General features: G+C 43.2%; 1 protein-coding gene across 1 annotated transcript in view; it reads right to left on the bottom strand.

Annotated features, from left to right (window-relative positions):
• The window catches only part of LOC124805084 (glycine receptor subunit alpha-3), a 603880-nt gene extending 586968 nt beyond the window's left edge, over positions 1-16912 (bottom strand). Inside the window, exon 1 of the mRNA XM_047265520.1 lies at positions 16813-16912. The gene's annotated coding sequence lies outside the window, so the exon portion shown is untranslated. The remainder of the gene's footprint in view (positions 1-16812) is intronic.
• Positions 16913-17134: the final 222 nt, after the last annotated feature.

Here is a 17134-nt window from a genome sequence, read left to right as displayed (position 1 = left end):
GATATATACCGAAATGTCTCTTGGTACAAACAAAAATAAAACACACTGAGGTGACAAAAGTCATCGTGTACCTCCATATATCTTGTCGGATCTCCTTTTGTCCATTGTAGTGTAGGATCTGGACGTGGCATGGACAAGTCCCCTGCATGTTACCGGTGCAGGATTTTGTGCACGAACTGACCTCTTGATTATGTCCCATAAATGTACGACGGGATTCATGTCGAGCGATCGGCATGGTTAAACCATTGGCTCGAATTGTACAGAATTTTCTTCAAACCAGTCGCGAACAATTGTGGTCCGGTGGCACGGTGCATTGTCATACATAAGAATTCTTTCGCTTTTTTTTCTAACATAGGAATTATACAGCCAACCCGTTGCAGATAACTGTTTGGTATAATCGACCTAGGTTTCGACACCTACTGAGGGTGTTTTCATTAGAATGAAATTTTCATGAACCGTAAAATTACATTGCAGGTAATCACTGGTCAGAATTTAGAGCAGCTATGCTCAAGTCAAAAATAAAATAAAATACGTTCCAGCCTTGTCACGCATGCCTAACTAGCAACAACATCTAATTGCTCAGACGTTGTTCGTTGCTAGGCATACGTGCAAATCAAATGATTCAAATGGCTCTGAGCACTATGGGACTAAACATCTTGTAAGTAGGCTGTTTATGTTTTCTTATTGGCAACGTTACGTAGCGCTCAATATGAAAATCACTGGCTGTGCTGTGTGCAGTCTGTGGCTAATTTGCATTGTTGTCTGCCATTGTAGTGTTGGGCAGCGGCAGCTGGATGTGAACAGCGCGTAGCGTTGGGCAGTTGGAGGTGAGCCGCCAGCAGTGGTGGATGTGGGGAGAGAGGTGGCGGAGTTTTGTAATTTGTGATGAACTGCTATATATATTATGACTTGTGATGATATTAAGGTAAATACATTGTTTGTTCTCTATTAATATCTTTCATTTGCTAACTATCCCTATCAGTAGTTAGTGCCTTCCATAGTTCGAATCTTTTATTTAGCTGGCAGTAGTGGCGCTCGCTGTATTGCAGTAGCTTGAACAGCGAAGATTTTTGTGAGGTAAGTGATTTGTGAAAGGTATAGTTTAATGTTAGTCAGGGCCATTCTTTTGTAGGGAATTTTGAAAGTCAGATTGCGTTGCGCTAACAAAATATTGTGTGTCAGTTTAAGCACAGTCATGTACAATTGTTCAAAAAGGGGACGTTTCATATGTCGACCCTTAGCCAAGGATACCTCACTGGAATCTTCTGATTTTTTGTTGTAGTTTGTGTAATTAGTGTAGATTTTGTTTATTGCTAGCTCGTAATTGTAGAGAAAATCTCCTTTGTAGTTGTAGCCTTTCATTGTTGTACAGTAAAACAGTTGTGGCATGCATGTAGATTTGCACCAAGTATTTCGCAGCTACGCTTGCAATTAACTAGATATTATTTTCAGTGTTATGTTAATGTGTTCTCTTATTTTTGCTCTTCAAATTGTGCTTTTCTGTGTTGTCGTGTGAAATATTGTGACAATAATGGCGTGTGAAAAACGTAATACTGGGCCCCAAAGTAAATTGAGAAATGACAGTGAAAATGAAAACAGTGTGTTAGTGCCACCGAGTAATGAATTAACTGATGTTCAAAGTAGTAATTTGGTAATTGTGCATAGGGAAATGGAGCGGGCTGCAAACAATGGTGTAGACAGTGAAACAGGATGTTGGAAACCAAGAAATGTACTTTAAGAGTTATGAAATGTGTGTAAATGCGTGAATGTATCACAATGCCGGCGAAAATTTTTTTGGACACTTATATTTATAGGATTTTGTTTCTACAGATTTGCAACGCTAATTCTTGACCTGTGAAATATTTTTATGTGAGACTGTCACTGTAGCAGAAACTGCTGTCGTAAATATTTCCGTAAGAAAGTTAAGTGACCACCTGCACGTAATGCGTCGCGGGCGCCCGAAAAAAAAAAAGCCATTAGCCTTTCAGCGGCACAGGTAGAAAAAAAAAGGGGAGGCCATTGTCCGTGCTACTGACATTTCCTTGTTGAAAGCATACTGTGGAGCTCGTAATTTATGATATTTACTGAAATGCCTAATAAAATGGCAAGAAATATTTTTACATTTGCACACCTGATTATGACAAGCGTCTTTCTATGAGAGTTGAGAGAATTTCTACTAACTTATGAAATGTCATATGACTACTGAATGATATTTTTATGCTTTGCTTTTCATAGTTGCTTATTTCATTTGATATCTGGTTTCCAGCTGTGTTGCAGCATTGCTTTTATAAAATGAAATGCATTTGCTAATGTGAACACTTTCTGTCAACAGATCTATTAAATAATTATTTTATGATCCACATTCTTTAAAAAAGGAGCACTTGGAAAGGAAAGAACAATAAGAAGGAACTAGTAACAGTAACACATAATTTTCTTTTCAAGTACATGGTAATATTTCTTTTACAATAAGTTGTTGTGGTGCACCACTTTAATTACTTAGACATTAAGATGTGATTATACATTTCCCTTATCTGCATTGTTATCTTTAGTGTACTATTTTTTTTGCTTAAGCTATGTCATGTTTAGATATAAGCTGCTGTTTGCCAGGCATAGTGCTACTGAACTTTAATTTGTGTTACTCTGCCAAGCCAGATTTATTTTTTTGTTTGCTGCACATTGCCTCATATTAGTTGTAATGTTGAATTGCTTGGTAATTTAGATTTACTGTAGCTTGCTTTGCAATTTTCCATTTTTTGGTCATTGCTGTTTATATTAATTGTTTTATGTGCTGCTGCATTGCCTCGTCCCTTAGTTTTGCATCTGAGCTCAGTAGATTTAAGTTAGGTTAAGAGGGGGTAGCCTCTAAGAGGATGAGTTTCGATGAATTGGAAGAAATGCATAGAGAAGTTATACGAAAAAAAAGTACAGAAAAGAGGTTTAGGTAGGATTTTCTTGGAAATAAATGTTGGGGTAAGAAATGTGTGAACATATAAATACAGAAAGCATACTTAGATAGAATTTTTTTGGTGGAAACAAAGGATGAAATAAGAGGAAAGACATATGAAGTTTTGGGTTGGACTGCAGTACCACATGATACACTGAAAACGAACCCTATCCTTTCCTATTGGTGTTATCCCACTATGTGTTTGTGTACCCTTGTGTAGTTGTTTTCTTCCTGTCTCTGTGTAGTTTCATAGAATTTTTTCCTCTTTTAATATTAAGCTACATTCACTATGATGAGGAATACTGTTATCCTCAAATATAATTGGCATTAATAACATGTTATTTACCTTGTAAATATGCTTAGACATTATTTATTCTGTTTTGTTTTAATGCTCATGTGTAAAGTTGATGTTTCAAAAGTTATTCTGATCTTTTATGTATGTACTCATGTCATAATTCCTGTAACATTGATGTATATGTTTATTTCTATTCTGTTGTAAAGCCTGTACTACAAATATTATCTGTATTGCTATGTTCTTTAATGATGTATTTTGTACCTTTGTAATTGTATTCTCATGTTATAATATTGTAATTGACACCAGTTAATCAAATTAAGTAACTTGTAAGTTCCATTTCACTGCACACGTTTCTGTTGGTCATAGTATATGGACAATATGTGAGAAGTAGGGACTGTTAGTGTTTGCACGTGTGTTGATAAGTCAGCAAAGGACTGGATAACAGCATTGTTTGTTCTAAGGACAATTTCAAAAACTTTGTGAGTGCACAAGTGGTGGTTTATGGACTTGCTATATTATTCGCAAGACTCTTCGATGGTGATTGTGCACCTGCACAGTCGCAACAGATCGCAACAGATGGCTGCTGGCCATCTCTACAAGGACTACAGTGGGTCTGCGTCTTTGATGACCCACCAATATCATCATCTCTACAAGGACTACAGTGGGTCTGCATCTTTGATGACCCACCATGCCATTATTTCTACAAGGACTGCAGTGGGTCTGCACCTCTGGTGGCCCACCAATACCACAATCTCTACCAGGACTCCAGTGGGTCTGCTCTGTGATGACCTACCTACCAATATTCTTCAAAACTTCGAATGACTCTGCTGTGGGTTTGCTCCATTGTGGCCCATTACCTGTCAGCATGTCAAGAGTCAGCACTGTCTTTCCGTTGGAAGGACAACACTACTTCTTCAAGACGGCATGGAAATCCACTACTTCCGTGTGCATTGTCTTTTACTGCTCAGACTTTGAGAAAAACTCTGCATTTATACTGTGATGAACAATCTGGACTGTCTTTATGGACTGTGAGAAATTTTTAGCTTTTGACCAACATTGTATCAATAAGTGTGTGCATTTGATTTCTTTGTTATTGTAATTATGAAAAATTTTATCAAATCATTATTGGCCACTGCCCAAAAAAAATTTGTAAAATTTGTTGTGGGGAGTATGGGGGCTATGTAAGTAGGCTGTTTATGTTTTCTTATTGGCAACGTTACGTAGCGCTCAATATGAAAATCACTGGCTGTGCTGTGTGCAGTCTGTGGCTAGTTTGCATTGTTGTCTGCCATTGTAGTGTTGGGCAGCGGCAGCTGGATGTGAACAGCGCGTAGCGTTGGGCAGTTGGAGGTGAGCCGCCAGCAGTGGTGGATGTGGGGAGAGAGGTGGCGGAGTTTTGTAATTTGTGATGAACTGCTATATACACTCCTGGAAATTGAAATAAGAACACCGTGAATTCATTGTCCCAGGAAGGGGAAACTTTATTGACACATTCCTGGGGTCAGATACATCACATGATCACACTGACAGAACCACAGGCACATAGACACAGGCAACAGAGCATGCACAATGTCGGCACTAGTACAGTGTATATCCACCTTTCGCAGCAATGCAGGCTGCTATTCTCCCATGGAGACGATCGTAGAGATGCTGGATGTAGTCCTGTGGAACGGCTTGCCATGCCATTTCCACCTGGCGCCTCAGTTGGACCAGCGTTCGTGCTGGACGTGCAGACCGCGTGAGACGACGCTTCATCCAGTCCCAAACATGCTCAATGGGGGACAGATCCGGAGATCTTGCTGGCCAGGGTAGTTGACTTACACCTTCTAGAGCACCTTGGGTGGCACGGGATACATGCGGACGTGCATTGTCCTGTTGGAACAGCAAGTTCCCTTGCCGGTCTAGGAATGGTAGAACGATGGGTTCGATGACGGTTTGGATGTACCGTGCACTATTCAGTGTCCCCTCGACGATCACCAGTGGTGTACGGCCAGTGTAGGAGATCGCTCCCCACACCATGATGCCGGGTGTTGGCCCTGTGTGCCTCGGTCGTATGCAGTCCTGATTGTGGCGCTCACCTGCACGGCGCCAAACACTCATACGACCATCATTGGCACCAAGGCAGAAGTGACTCTCATCACTGAAGACGACACGTCTCCATTCGTCCCTCCATTCACGCCTGTCGCGACACCACTGGAGGCGGGCTGCACGATGTTGGGGCGTGAGCGGAAGACGGCCTAACGGTGTGCGGGACCGTAGCCCAGCTTCATGGAGACGGTTGCGAATGGTCCTCGCCGATACCCCAGGAGCAACAGTGTCCCTAATTTGCTGGGAAGTGGCGGTGCGGTCCCCTACGGCACTGCGTAGGATCCTACGGTCTTGGCGTGCATCCGTGCGTCGCTGCGGTCCGGTCCCAGGTCGACGGGCACGTGCACCTTCCGCCGACCACTGGCGACAACATCGATGTACTGTGGAGACCTCACGCCCCACGTGTTGAGCAATTCGGCGGTATGTCCACCCGGCCTCCCGCATGCCCACTATACGCCCTCGCTCAAAGTCCGTCAACTGCACATACGGTTCACGTCCACGCTGTCGCGGCATGCTACCAGTGTTAAAGACTGCGATGGAGCTCCGTATGCCACGGCAAACTGGCTGACACTGACGGCGGCGGTGCACAAATGCTGCGCAGCTAGCGCCATTCGACGGCCAACACCGCGGTTCCTGGTGTGTCCGCTGTGCCGTGCGTGTGATCATTGCTTGTACAGCCCTCTCGCAGTGTCCGGAGCAAGTATGGTGGGTCTGACACACCGGTGTTTTTCCATTTCCAGGAGTGTATATTATGACTTGTGATGATATTAAGGTAAATACATTGTTTGTTCTCTATTAATATCTTTCATTTGCTAACTATCCCTATCAGTAGTTAGTGCCTTCCATAGTTTGAATCTTTTATTTAGCTGGCAGTAGTGGCGCTCGCTGTATTGCAGTAGCTTGAACAGCGAAGATTTTTGTGAGGTAAGTGATTTGTGAAAGGTATAGTTTAATGTTAGTCAGGGCCATTCTTTTGTAGGGAATTTTGAAAGTCAGATTGCGTTGCGCTAACAAAATATTGTGTGTCAGTTTAAGCACAGTCATGTACAATTGTTCAAAAAGGGGACGTTTCATAATCTGAGATCATCAGTCCCCGAGAACTTAGAACTACTTAAACCTAACCAACATAAGGGCATCACACACATCCATGCCCGAGGCAGAATTTGAACCTGCGACCGTTCCAGACTGAAGCGCCTAGTACCGTTCGGCCACTTCGGCCGGCTAAGCATTCGTGACAAGGCTGGTAACATATTTAATTTAATTTCTGACTTGAGCATAGCTGCTCTAAATTCCGACCATTGCTCAGATGTTGTTTCTAGCTATGCGTACGTGAAAAGGCTGGAAAGTATTTTATTTTACTTTTGACTTGAGCATAGCCGATGTAAATTCTGACCATTGCTTTCCCGCAATGTAATTTTTCGATTAATCAAAATTTCATTCTGATGATGACACCATTAGTAGTGGCGAAACCTATGTCAGTTGTACCAAACACCTATCTGCAATCCGTTGGCTGTGCAATGCCTATGTTTGAAAATTGTATACGGTTGCTGAGAAACAGCAATGTTTAAAACTATAAAATTCATTCGTTGTTTGGCAACATGAAGTCCGTGAATAGCTGTAAATGGTGTCCAAGTAGACGAACACAACCATTTCCTGGCAATGACCGGTTCACAAGACACCACACCTCTATGGAGCCACCACCAGCCTGCACAGTGCTTTGTCCACAACTTAGGTCCGTAGTTTCGTGGGGCGTGCCCCAGACTCGAGCCCTACCATCAGCTCTTACCAACAGACTCATCTAACCAGGCCGCTGCTTTCCAGTTATCTAGGGTCCAACCGATACGGTCACGGGCGCAGGAGAGGCACTGCAGGAGATTTGTTGTTAGCAAAGGCACCAGCTTTAGTCATCTGCTACCATAGCCCATTAACGCCATATCTTGTCGCATTGTCCCAACGGATACATTCGCCGTACGTCCCACATGCATTTCTGCACTTATTTCACGCACTGTTACTTGTCTGTTAGTACTGACTACTCGGCGGCCGGGATGGCCGAGCGGTTCTAGGCGCTACAGTCTGGAACCGCGCGACCGCTACGGTCGCAGGTTCGAATCCTGCCTCGGGCATGGATGTGTGTGACGTCCTTAGTTTAGTTAGGTTTAATTAGTTCTAAGTTATAGGGGACTGATGACCTTAGAAGTTGAGTCCCATAGTGCTCAGAGCCATTTGAACCACTGACTGCTCTACGTAAACACAGCTGCTCTCGCTCACTGAATGATGGCCGTCGGCCAGTATGTTGTCAGTGATGAGAGGTAATGCCTGCAATTTGATATTCTCGGCACACCCCTGACATTGTGGATCGTGGAATGTTGAGTAGCGATCCCCGAAATGGAATGTCTCATGCATCTAGCTCGAATTACTATTCCGCGTTCAAAGTCTGTTAACTCCAGTCGTGCAGTCGTAACCACGTCGGAAACCTTTTCATATCAATTACCCGAGTCCAAATGACAGCTCCGCCAATGCAGTGTGTACTCGATACTGCTACTATCTGTATGTGCGCATATCGCAATCCCATGACTTTTATCTCCTCAGTGTACATGACAACTGGTTGACTGTTGTTTTACCTCAGCCCTGGAGCACAGCCACATTTATCAGGGACAAATTGTGGTAATTCAGCCCGCATCTCGTGGTCGTGCGGTAGCGTTCTCGCTTCCCACGCCCGGGTTCCCGGGTTCGATTCCTGGCGGAGTCAGGGATTTTCTCTGCCTCGTGATGGCTGGGTGTTGTGTGCTGTCCTTAGGTTAGTTAGGTTTAAGTAGTTCTAGGGGACTGATGACCATAGATGTTAAGTCCCATAGTGCTCAGAGCCATTTGAACCATTTTTTTGTGGAAAATCATTTTTCAAAATATAAATACTGTAATTTCTACCAGAAGCGCTTCGCATTGACAGTGAACTGACATCATTAGTTATAAATGAAGACATGAACAGATTGCAGCAATTTGCTGTCGAAACGAGTTCTATTGTCTACCTCGCTGTGCTTCTTTCTGTCATGTTCGAAAAGAGTGAAACATTTGTTCTCGCAGAGGAGGTGGAACATGCATTTAAGGGCTTCCCAAAATAATAGACTGATAACACTACACGGAAGCACACACATAAGTAATGGGCACAACTGAAACGTACATCGGTATTCAAAGAAATAAATTTTAATCGACATCCTGAATGAGCGACAATTAATTTATCGGAACTACTAACCTACTTCTTACCTCAGTTATATTTTTGTTGCTAAGCGAAGGAAGGACGCCCGCGGAGGTTTGAACGGAATTCTGGTAGCTCCCAGAAGCGCTTCACATTGGCAGTGAACCGAGATCATTAGTTACAAATGGAGACACGAACTATAAATAGTTCATTCTCTCGTAGCTTATACTTTGAAAGTAGTCGCTATAGCAGGAATACGAAAAAATTACCACTTTGTTAAGAGTTGTAACAGTAGTTTCACACTATGGATGGATCTTTTTTTGGCATTTCCATTTTTTACTTAATTACAGTGAGGAAAAATATATGTACTTCATTCAAGAGAGAATTTAAATGTGATAAATATTAACGAAGTAAAGGCCGAATATCACTTAAAGTATAATAGCATGTTGTTCTCGTAAAAAGATGCTGGAACCATATTATTATACGGGGTGATTCTTATTAACGCTTAAAAAAACCCGTAGAAACTTATAGGAGGCTGAGACAAGTAGTATAATATAAGACACAGAGAGCTGCAAATGTCGGGAAATTCCCCAAAAATGCAGGACAAATGTTGAACATGTGACGTCAACAGATGGCGTACCGTGCTATGCGTGCAGCAGTTGGGCGTGGGCTTGATGGGATGACTGAGCGATGCAGTACTTGCCTTCGAGCAAACGGTGCACACTGCGAACACTTTTGTAAATGTGATCTGCTGTAAAGGTGGATGTTTCAAAACTACTGCTCTCGCTGCAACCAATGGAACCCTGTTCTTATTTTGTGTTTCTTTTCTTTTGACCCTTCTTTTCTTGTTTACAGACCTTATTTAGTAAAGAAACCGTAGGTCATTTACTGGTAACGACGCAATTCGGAAGTTTCCTGTCATTTACTTGTACGATAGGTTTTTGTTGAACTGTACTCTGCTGTAAACCAGCGGACACCGATAAATAAAATAATAAATCTTACCTCATTGTAAACACACAAGTGTCTAACGCAATGACAGACTTACTGGCTGCCAGACGCAATACTGGAACACCGAGAGGCACGCGGTAGAGTCGCTCACGTGGGTCCAGAGTCACACCGACGGGAACACTTAACTTGGATTGGGATGATCAAAAAAAGGTGAGATGATCAGATGCGACATATCAACAGCTTCAACCACTGCACGCGCGGGGAGGTGTGCCATCTGGTGGCGTCCGATGTTCAAAATTTGTCATGTAGTTTTGGAGTATTTCCTCTCACTTGTGACATCATGTGTCTTACATTAGCCGGCCTGTGTGGCCGAGCTGTTCTAGGCGCGTCAGTCTGGAACCGCGCGACCGCTACGGTCGCAGGTTCGAATCCTGCCTCGGGCATGGATGTGTGTGATGTCCTTAGGTTAGTTAGGTTTAAGTAGTTCTAAGTTCTAGGGGACTGATGACCTCCGCTGTTAAGTCCCATAGTGCTCAGAGCCATTTGAACCATTTTGTCTTACATTAAACTATTTGTCTCAGTGCCATCTACGTCGTTTCGGAGGTTTTTAAAAGTTAATAAGAATCACCCTGGATGTAGTTATTCGAATAATATAAAATAATTGTACAATTTAGAGTAAAATTAAATTATTAGAGACTGGCAATATCACGTAGATAGTAGTGAACGTAATGAAAGCGCCCTTTCCAGGAGCTTAGTGGATGAACGAATAAAACTGAAAAGTTTCCAACCACTCTAATGAATGGCGTGTCCACAGTATCGTCTCCAGTCTTCTACTTACGTTGGGCGCGTCATGATAGCTGCCTTCGGAGACTAAAGATGAGTGGTGAAGCCGCATGAAGTATGTGCAGTGATTGGCAGGTAATTGACATAGACCCAGTCACCTAGGAGGAAGCCTCACAGAAGCCTATCTTTTATATGGCTTCTCATACACTGAAGCGCCAAAGAAACTGGTGAATAGGCATGCGTATTCAAGTACAGAGATGTGTAAACAGGCAGAATACGGCGCTGCGGTCGGCAACGCCTACGTAAGACAAGTGTCTGGCGCCGTTGTTGCATCGGTTACTGCTGCTACAATGGCAGGATACCAAGATTTAAGTGAGTTTGAATGTGGCGTTATAGTCGGCGAACGGGCGATGGCACGATGAAGTGGGGATTTTCCCGTACGACCATTTCACGAGTGTACTGTGAATATCAGGAATCAGGTAAAAGATCAACCTCCGACATCGCTGCGGCCGGAAAAAAATTCTGCAAGAACGGGACCAACGACGACTCAAGAGAGTTGTTCACCGTGACAGAAGTGCAGCCCTTCCGCAAATTGCTGTAGATTTCAACGCTGAGCCATCAACAGGTGTCAGCGTGCGAACCATTCAATGAAACTTCATCGATATGGGCTTTCGCTGCCGAAGGCCTGCTCGTGTAACCTAATGACTGCAACACATAAAGCTTTACGCCTCGCCTGGGCCCGTCAACACCGACATTCGACTGATGATGACTGGAAACATGTTGCCTGGTCGGACGAGTGTCGTTTCAAATTGTATCGAGCGGATGGACGTGTACGGGTATGGAGACAACCTCATGGATCCATGAACCCTGCATGTCAGCAGGTTCAAGCTGGTGGAGGCTCTGTAATGGTGTGGGGCGTGTGCAGTTGGAGTGATATCGGACCCTGATGCTTCTAGACACGACTCTGACAGGCGACACATACGTAAGCATCCTGTCTGATCTCCTGCATCCATTCATGTCTTTTGTGCATTAAGACGGACTTGGACAGTTCCAGAAGGACAGTCCAACACCCCAAATGTCCAGAATTGCTACAGAGTGGTTCCAGGAACACTCTTCTGAGTTTAAACACTTCCACTGGCCACTAAACTCCCCAGACATGAACGTTATTGAGCGTATCTTGGATGCCTTGCAATGTGCCGTTCAGAAGCGATCTCCACCCTCTTGTACTCCTACGTATTTATGGACAGCCCTGCAGGATTCATGGTGTCAGTTCCCTCCAGCAATGCCGGCTGGGGTGGCCGAGCGGTTCTAGGCGATACAGTCTGGAACCGCGCGAGCGCTACGGTCGCAGGTTCGAATCCTGTCTCGGGCATGGATGTGTGTGATGTCCTTAGGTTGGTTAGGTTTAAGTAGTTCTAAGTTCTAGGGGACTGATGACCTCAGAAGTTAAGTCCCATAGTGCTCAGAGCCATTTGAACCATTTGAAGCCTCCAACACTACTTCAGACATTAGTCGAGTCCATGCCACGTCGTGTTACGACACTTCTGCGTGCACGTGGGGGCCCTGCAGGATACTATGCAGGTGTACCTGTTTGTTTGTCTCTTCAGTGTGTATCTACAGCTCTAATAAATGTTTCTCGGTCCGTTTGATAGTTGGAAAAATATACCTGTTCTTTTGTGAATTATGCGAAAATACCTGTCGTACGTTGGTTCTATTGTGAATACTGAAATTAGTCTTACATGAAACTGCTCCCATCAAATTCGTACAACATGTGAAGGTCCGAAATACAACTCCGGAAATCATCCACATTGCACAAAAGAATATAACTTCTTCCAAACCTAGTAATTGTCTCCCATTGCGACGCATGAATTTTTAATTTGGCTCAAATGTACCTACAAGCTTCCTCTCCACTGGTGAAAAAGAGGTGGCGCTCTGCGATGTCACTCTCCGGCTCGGCGACGCATCAAACAGCAAAGTGTTGACACATGCGAAAACTAGACCGCAGATCAGAAGTTTATGTGAGTTGTAAAGTGCTTTAATGATGCCACTTTGGTACCAAAATTCGGCACAATTCTGCGTAACGCCATCGTTGACGTGTAACACGATAGGAACGTCGTCACTCGTATTAGCTGCATTGCATCCCTTTTTTTGATCCCTCTGCGATGGAAGCCAGAACCGTGACACCCAGCGTTGAAATCACAGAAATCACACGGTTTTCTTATGGGAGAGGGGCTGGGAGGGGCAGGGGTGGGGGGGGGGGGGGGATGGCAGAGGGAAACATTTAAGACACACACACTTGGAATTGACGCGACATGCCCTCATGAGTTGCCATAAATGGCGCCAATGAAACCACCCCTTCCCTTGGAATGTTGATTCCCGCTAGTTCACGGTTGACAACGACAGTTTATAGTGCGATGAGCAACAGGACGACGATCCTGACAACCTTTGACAGTGCTGACACCCCTCGGACGATTCAGCCCTTCTCTAACCATGTCGTGAACCTGCAAACCCCATTCATCGTGATCCCACCCCTTTGGACTGTAGCACGACAGTCATTTTTGCTATGGTGTGCAGGGTGTAATCACTTAAGGCCACTCAAAACAATTCGACGAAATTTGAATGTGACCTGCAGCAGCAAAGAGCGTTTATTTTCGATCACAGAGGGGTACAACATTAACTAGTGCGTAAGTAAAACGGTAACACCCTCGATACCAGCCTCGCAACTTTGTTGAGCATATTCAAAATGTACCAGTCAGAGACGTGCTCACCCATTTAGCAGAGTGGTATCTCGCAGCTGTTCTAGCGCCTGAGCGCAGCAACCCTTCCCACACCCCCTATGTGGTGTTCAACCAAGGGATATGGGTTGCAGCGAGGATGTTGAGGAACTGGAGGGGGGGAGGGGGGGGCTTAGAGGGACCGTTTGCCCCCTTTTTTCACGTACGTGTCAATGTTGCTGCCCTTGTTAATCACGCTGCAGGAGGGCGACAAACAGGAGGGCTGAAAAAACATAGCCGGCCGGAGTGACCGAGCGGTTCTAGGCGCTTGAGTCTGGAACCGCGCGACCGCTACGGTCGCAGGTTAGAATCCTGCCTCGGGCATGGATGTGTGTGATGTCCTTGGCTTAGTTAAGTTTAAGTAGTTCTAAGTACTAGGGGACTGATGACCTCAGATGTTAAGTCCCATATTGCTTAGAGCCATTTGAACCAATTGAAAAAAACATAAATTCCCCTATACTGCTTCGGATCACTTTCAAACTACGTCAAATGGTTTGGAACGATTCCTAGTGGTTCCATCCGGTACTCCACAGCAAAAATCGCTGTTGCGCTACCGTCCAAAGGGATGCGATCACGTTGAATGGTTTTGTAGGATCACGATGTAGTTAGGAAAGGGTTAATTCATCTGGGGCGTACCAGCAGGTGTGAAAAGTTGCCAAGAAGACCTGACAAGAATGCAAGATATTTGAAGATTCCGTCTTGGACAAAATGCAATTTCCGCTACTTCACTAGTTTACATACATGATTTTGTCCTGTTACATGGTCCTCAGCATTTTCTCTAGTACTGGACCAACAAATACATACAAGCTGAGCTACAACGATCAGTTTCACTTACAAATTTTACAGAACATATACATTAGTGCGAATTTGGTTATTGTGTCTCTGTCTGCATTCTTATTTACAGAAATCGATTTAATACCGTTAGGAATTTCCAACGTAATATTTTGTTTCTGCGACGTATCTTCTGTGAAACTAAAATCTTAGGCTTACAACGGCAATTACTGGTATTTGAGATATTTTTCCCCTGTGCTTGTTACAGTTATTAAATTTCTACTTCTGCCAAACTGTTGTTCAACTATGTTTATTTCTTTTCAGAATCTAGTTTTAGATCGTGTTATTGTGATTTGTACGAGAGTGTACATCGCTCTGAATTAGAAAACGTATTACATCGGTTGAAGCCTATAGCCCATGTGAGTGTAAGAAACACTATCAACCTATCGTTTCTCTTTTTTCTGTTTGATGTTGTTTCGATATTACGAAAATGTTCCTTTTTGCTTTTTCTTCAGATTTTGACGGACTTAATTTTTAAGTAAGTAGCTCATGTTGAGAACATCTCATGTGCTCTTCAAAATATTTTAAGGATTCATTCCCTTTCACGTCTCTTCTTTCAACTTCAGAACTCGGCGATATAATTTTGAAAGATGGCCCGTGAAAAAAGAGTAAATTTTCCCGGTTGAATTGTCAGAAATGGTACATTAAATTTAGCTCCGCTGAATGACATGTTATGAATCTGTCGCATGCATGAATACTTTTGGATTTAGAGCTAGGAAGGTTATTGGAGGGGGAATGCAGATCTTAAATTTTTTCAGCGTAGAACACGCGACACAGGCCACACCGTTAGTCTGCAACCCCATACGTCGCTCTTCGGTTTTGGCAACAGGTGTTTCTTAACCCACAAGACAGACGGTGCGTATTCGGAGCGCAGACAGGCCGTCAGGAAGAAACAGATAAGAATTACATGGATTCATTTAATTCATGTACATTCAACATCATAGTTTGTTTTATCGATTACAATTTTTATATTTTAAGACTTATGAAAGAGCTATGGGATGACACGAAGTACAGCCTACCACACGAGTTATCACCCAAATGCCAATATTACTCATCATTAATCATAAGACACTGTCCCACCTTTAGCAATATACCACACCTATACACTTGACATATTACTTATATTACTTAAAAAGAACCTTCACTTGAGTTCCTCACCGAGATCATGAAAACCGTATATATATATATATATATATATATATATATATATATATATATATATATATATATATATATAATGTAATTTGACCAGTAGTTCTTTTCTGCCAAAGATCGAGGATCACCTCCACCATTTTGCCTGTCTAGAAGTTTCTACAGCTGTATCACGAAACTTGCCTCTTAAGTTGCATCACCCCGAAATCCATCCAATAAAATAACCACTTGAATTAACCTACCACCGTTGCAATTCTAGCCGTTTACAATCCCAGCACAACACTTCCATTCTAATTATGCTCTGTCATCCAATCCTTGGTATAGATTCTTCATTCGTTATTGTAACAAAGCCAGAGGATAGCTTGGAAACAATGTCAGCCTTCACAGACGTAGAGGAACAACACATCAACGACAGTTTTACGTCAAGTACACCAATATAATGAATTACGTTCATTCATTTTTATTTACGTAAGTACGTAGCTTTCAATCTTGGTTTAAAAAAAGCTTGAGCTGTATTTTGAGAGCGGAATATTGTGTCGCCACCATCCCATCCTGACCTTAGAATTAAATAACAAAATGAGAAAAAAATATCACACGTCCACAGATCACATCCCCTATCAAGGCTGAAATACGTAGCACCCGAAAATCATCCATAAACACTGGAACAGCAAAACGGCGTAATTTTTCCATTTGAGCGTTCACTATAATTTCAGTCCACGTATTTGTTCCTTCACAATTAGTTACAAATTTTATTTTATTTTATTTTTTTTTTTTTTTTTGCTAGGCGTTTGAAGTCACCAAAACATCTCAGTCACTCGTAAAAATTTCATTCAAATAGTTACCATTTTTTTTCTAGATCACGCAGTTACCTGAAACTATTAGGGGTATGAATCAAGTTTATTATGAACGTCTAAGTAAGAAATTGAAATTGATTACTACAACTACGATTGCTAAATTGAAATGCGATAGCCATAATCAAATAAATTTTAGCCGCGAGATGTGAAGAGGTTTCCATAACTAATTTGGTAGAGTACTCTGTTTACTTCACGCGGCAAACAGCTCTAGTGTGTCTTTATTTTACAACGCTGCCTAGTGTTTGAAACAAATTATATGACCTCATGTCAGTATACTCGTAAACAAGCACAATTGCTAAAAGACGGGAGTGTGAAAAAGGCAACTTCTTACAAAGATAGTTATTCATAATTTTTGGTGGTTTATAAGAAACCTACATAAAATTAGTCAAAGGTAGGGATCTCAGATATGCTTGCACAGTCTTATTGCCTCGCAAATAAGCGTACAAGTGATATTATTTCAACGAAACAAACGTAAAAAATAAAAATTCCTAAGATAGTGCTGTAGAATAACGTTCACATATGTTTTTAACGATACTCCGTTAGTACTCGAAAACCGTATTTGTTTGCAGTGGTAAACAAAAGCAAAGCTATATCTCATGTGCAAACGGTTTAGTTTTTAAATGTTTCATGACAGATAATAATGTTGCTAGAGACTATCGAACAAATTTAATGTCCAAAGCCGAAGTGATACTGTTAGTTATCGCGATATGGTGAATTGGAACCAACAGATTAACTGAAAAGTGATTCAAACGGCTGTAACCAGGAATTAGGGGTGTCGAAAGTCTAGAGGGAAAAATTCATTTACAGGGGAAATAGAACTGCAAATGTATATATGTGCTGAAAGAGCGCAAGCGAAACTGTCAACAGGCAGTCGTTTTGGAGTGTCCGAGGTCTGTCCCTTGCTGAGAACGCGCCAGCGGCAGCGCCAGCTTCGGCTCTGCGGTACTCACGGGACGGCGTGTGGCGCGCTGTGTGGAGCCGACCACAGCTGATCGACCGCCGGCTGTCGACCGTCGACTGTTAGGCTCCGCAGACGGCCGCGCCGCGCCGCGCCGCGCCGCGCCGAGCGACGAACCCCGACCTGCGGCGAGAGCTGCCGGCGCCGCGCATGCGCCGTGCTGCCCACCACACGCGCGACGGTACAGTGGCTCGTTACCTGCGTGCTCGTATACTGTAGAGTACTGCATTTGTTTATTTATCAGGCCTCGCGGCACTATGCTGGCCAAAGCCGCTTTGCCATTGACACAGTCAGTACAGTGGAACATCGTTTCT

Source organism: Schistocerca piceifrons, chromosome 7 (genome assembly GCF_021461385.2).
Source record: "Schistocerca piceifrons isolate TAMUIC-IGC-003096 chromosome 7, iqSchPice1.1, whole genome shotgun sequence".
Taxonomy (NCBI): Eukaryota; Metazoa; Arthropoda; class Insecta; order Orthoptera; family Acrididae; genus Schistocerca; species Schistocerca piceifrons.
The sequence above is the reverse complement of the archived record's forward strand: the minus strand, read 5'-3'. Positions and strand labels throughout refer to the sequence as shown.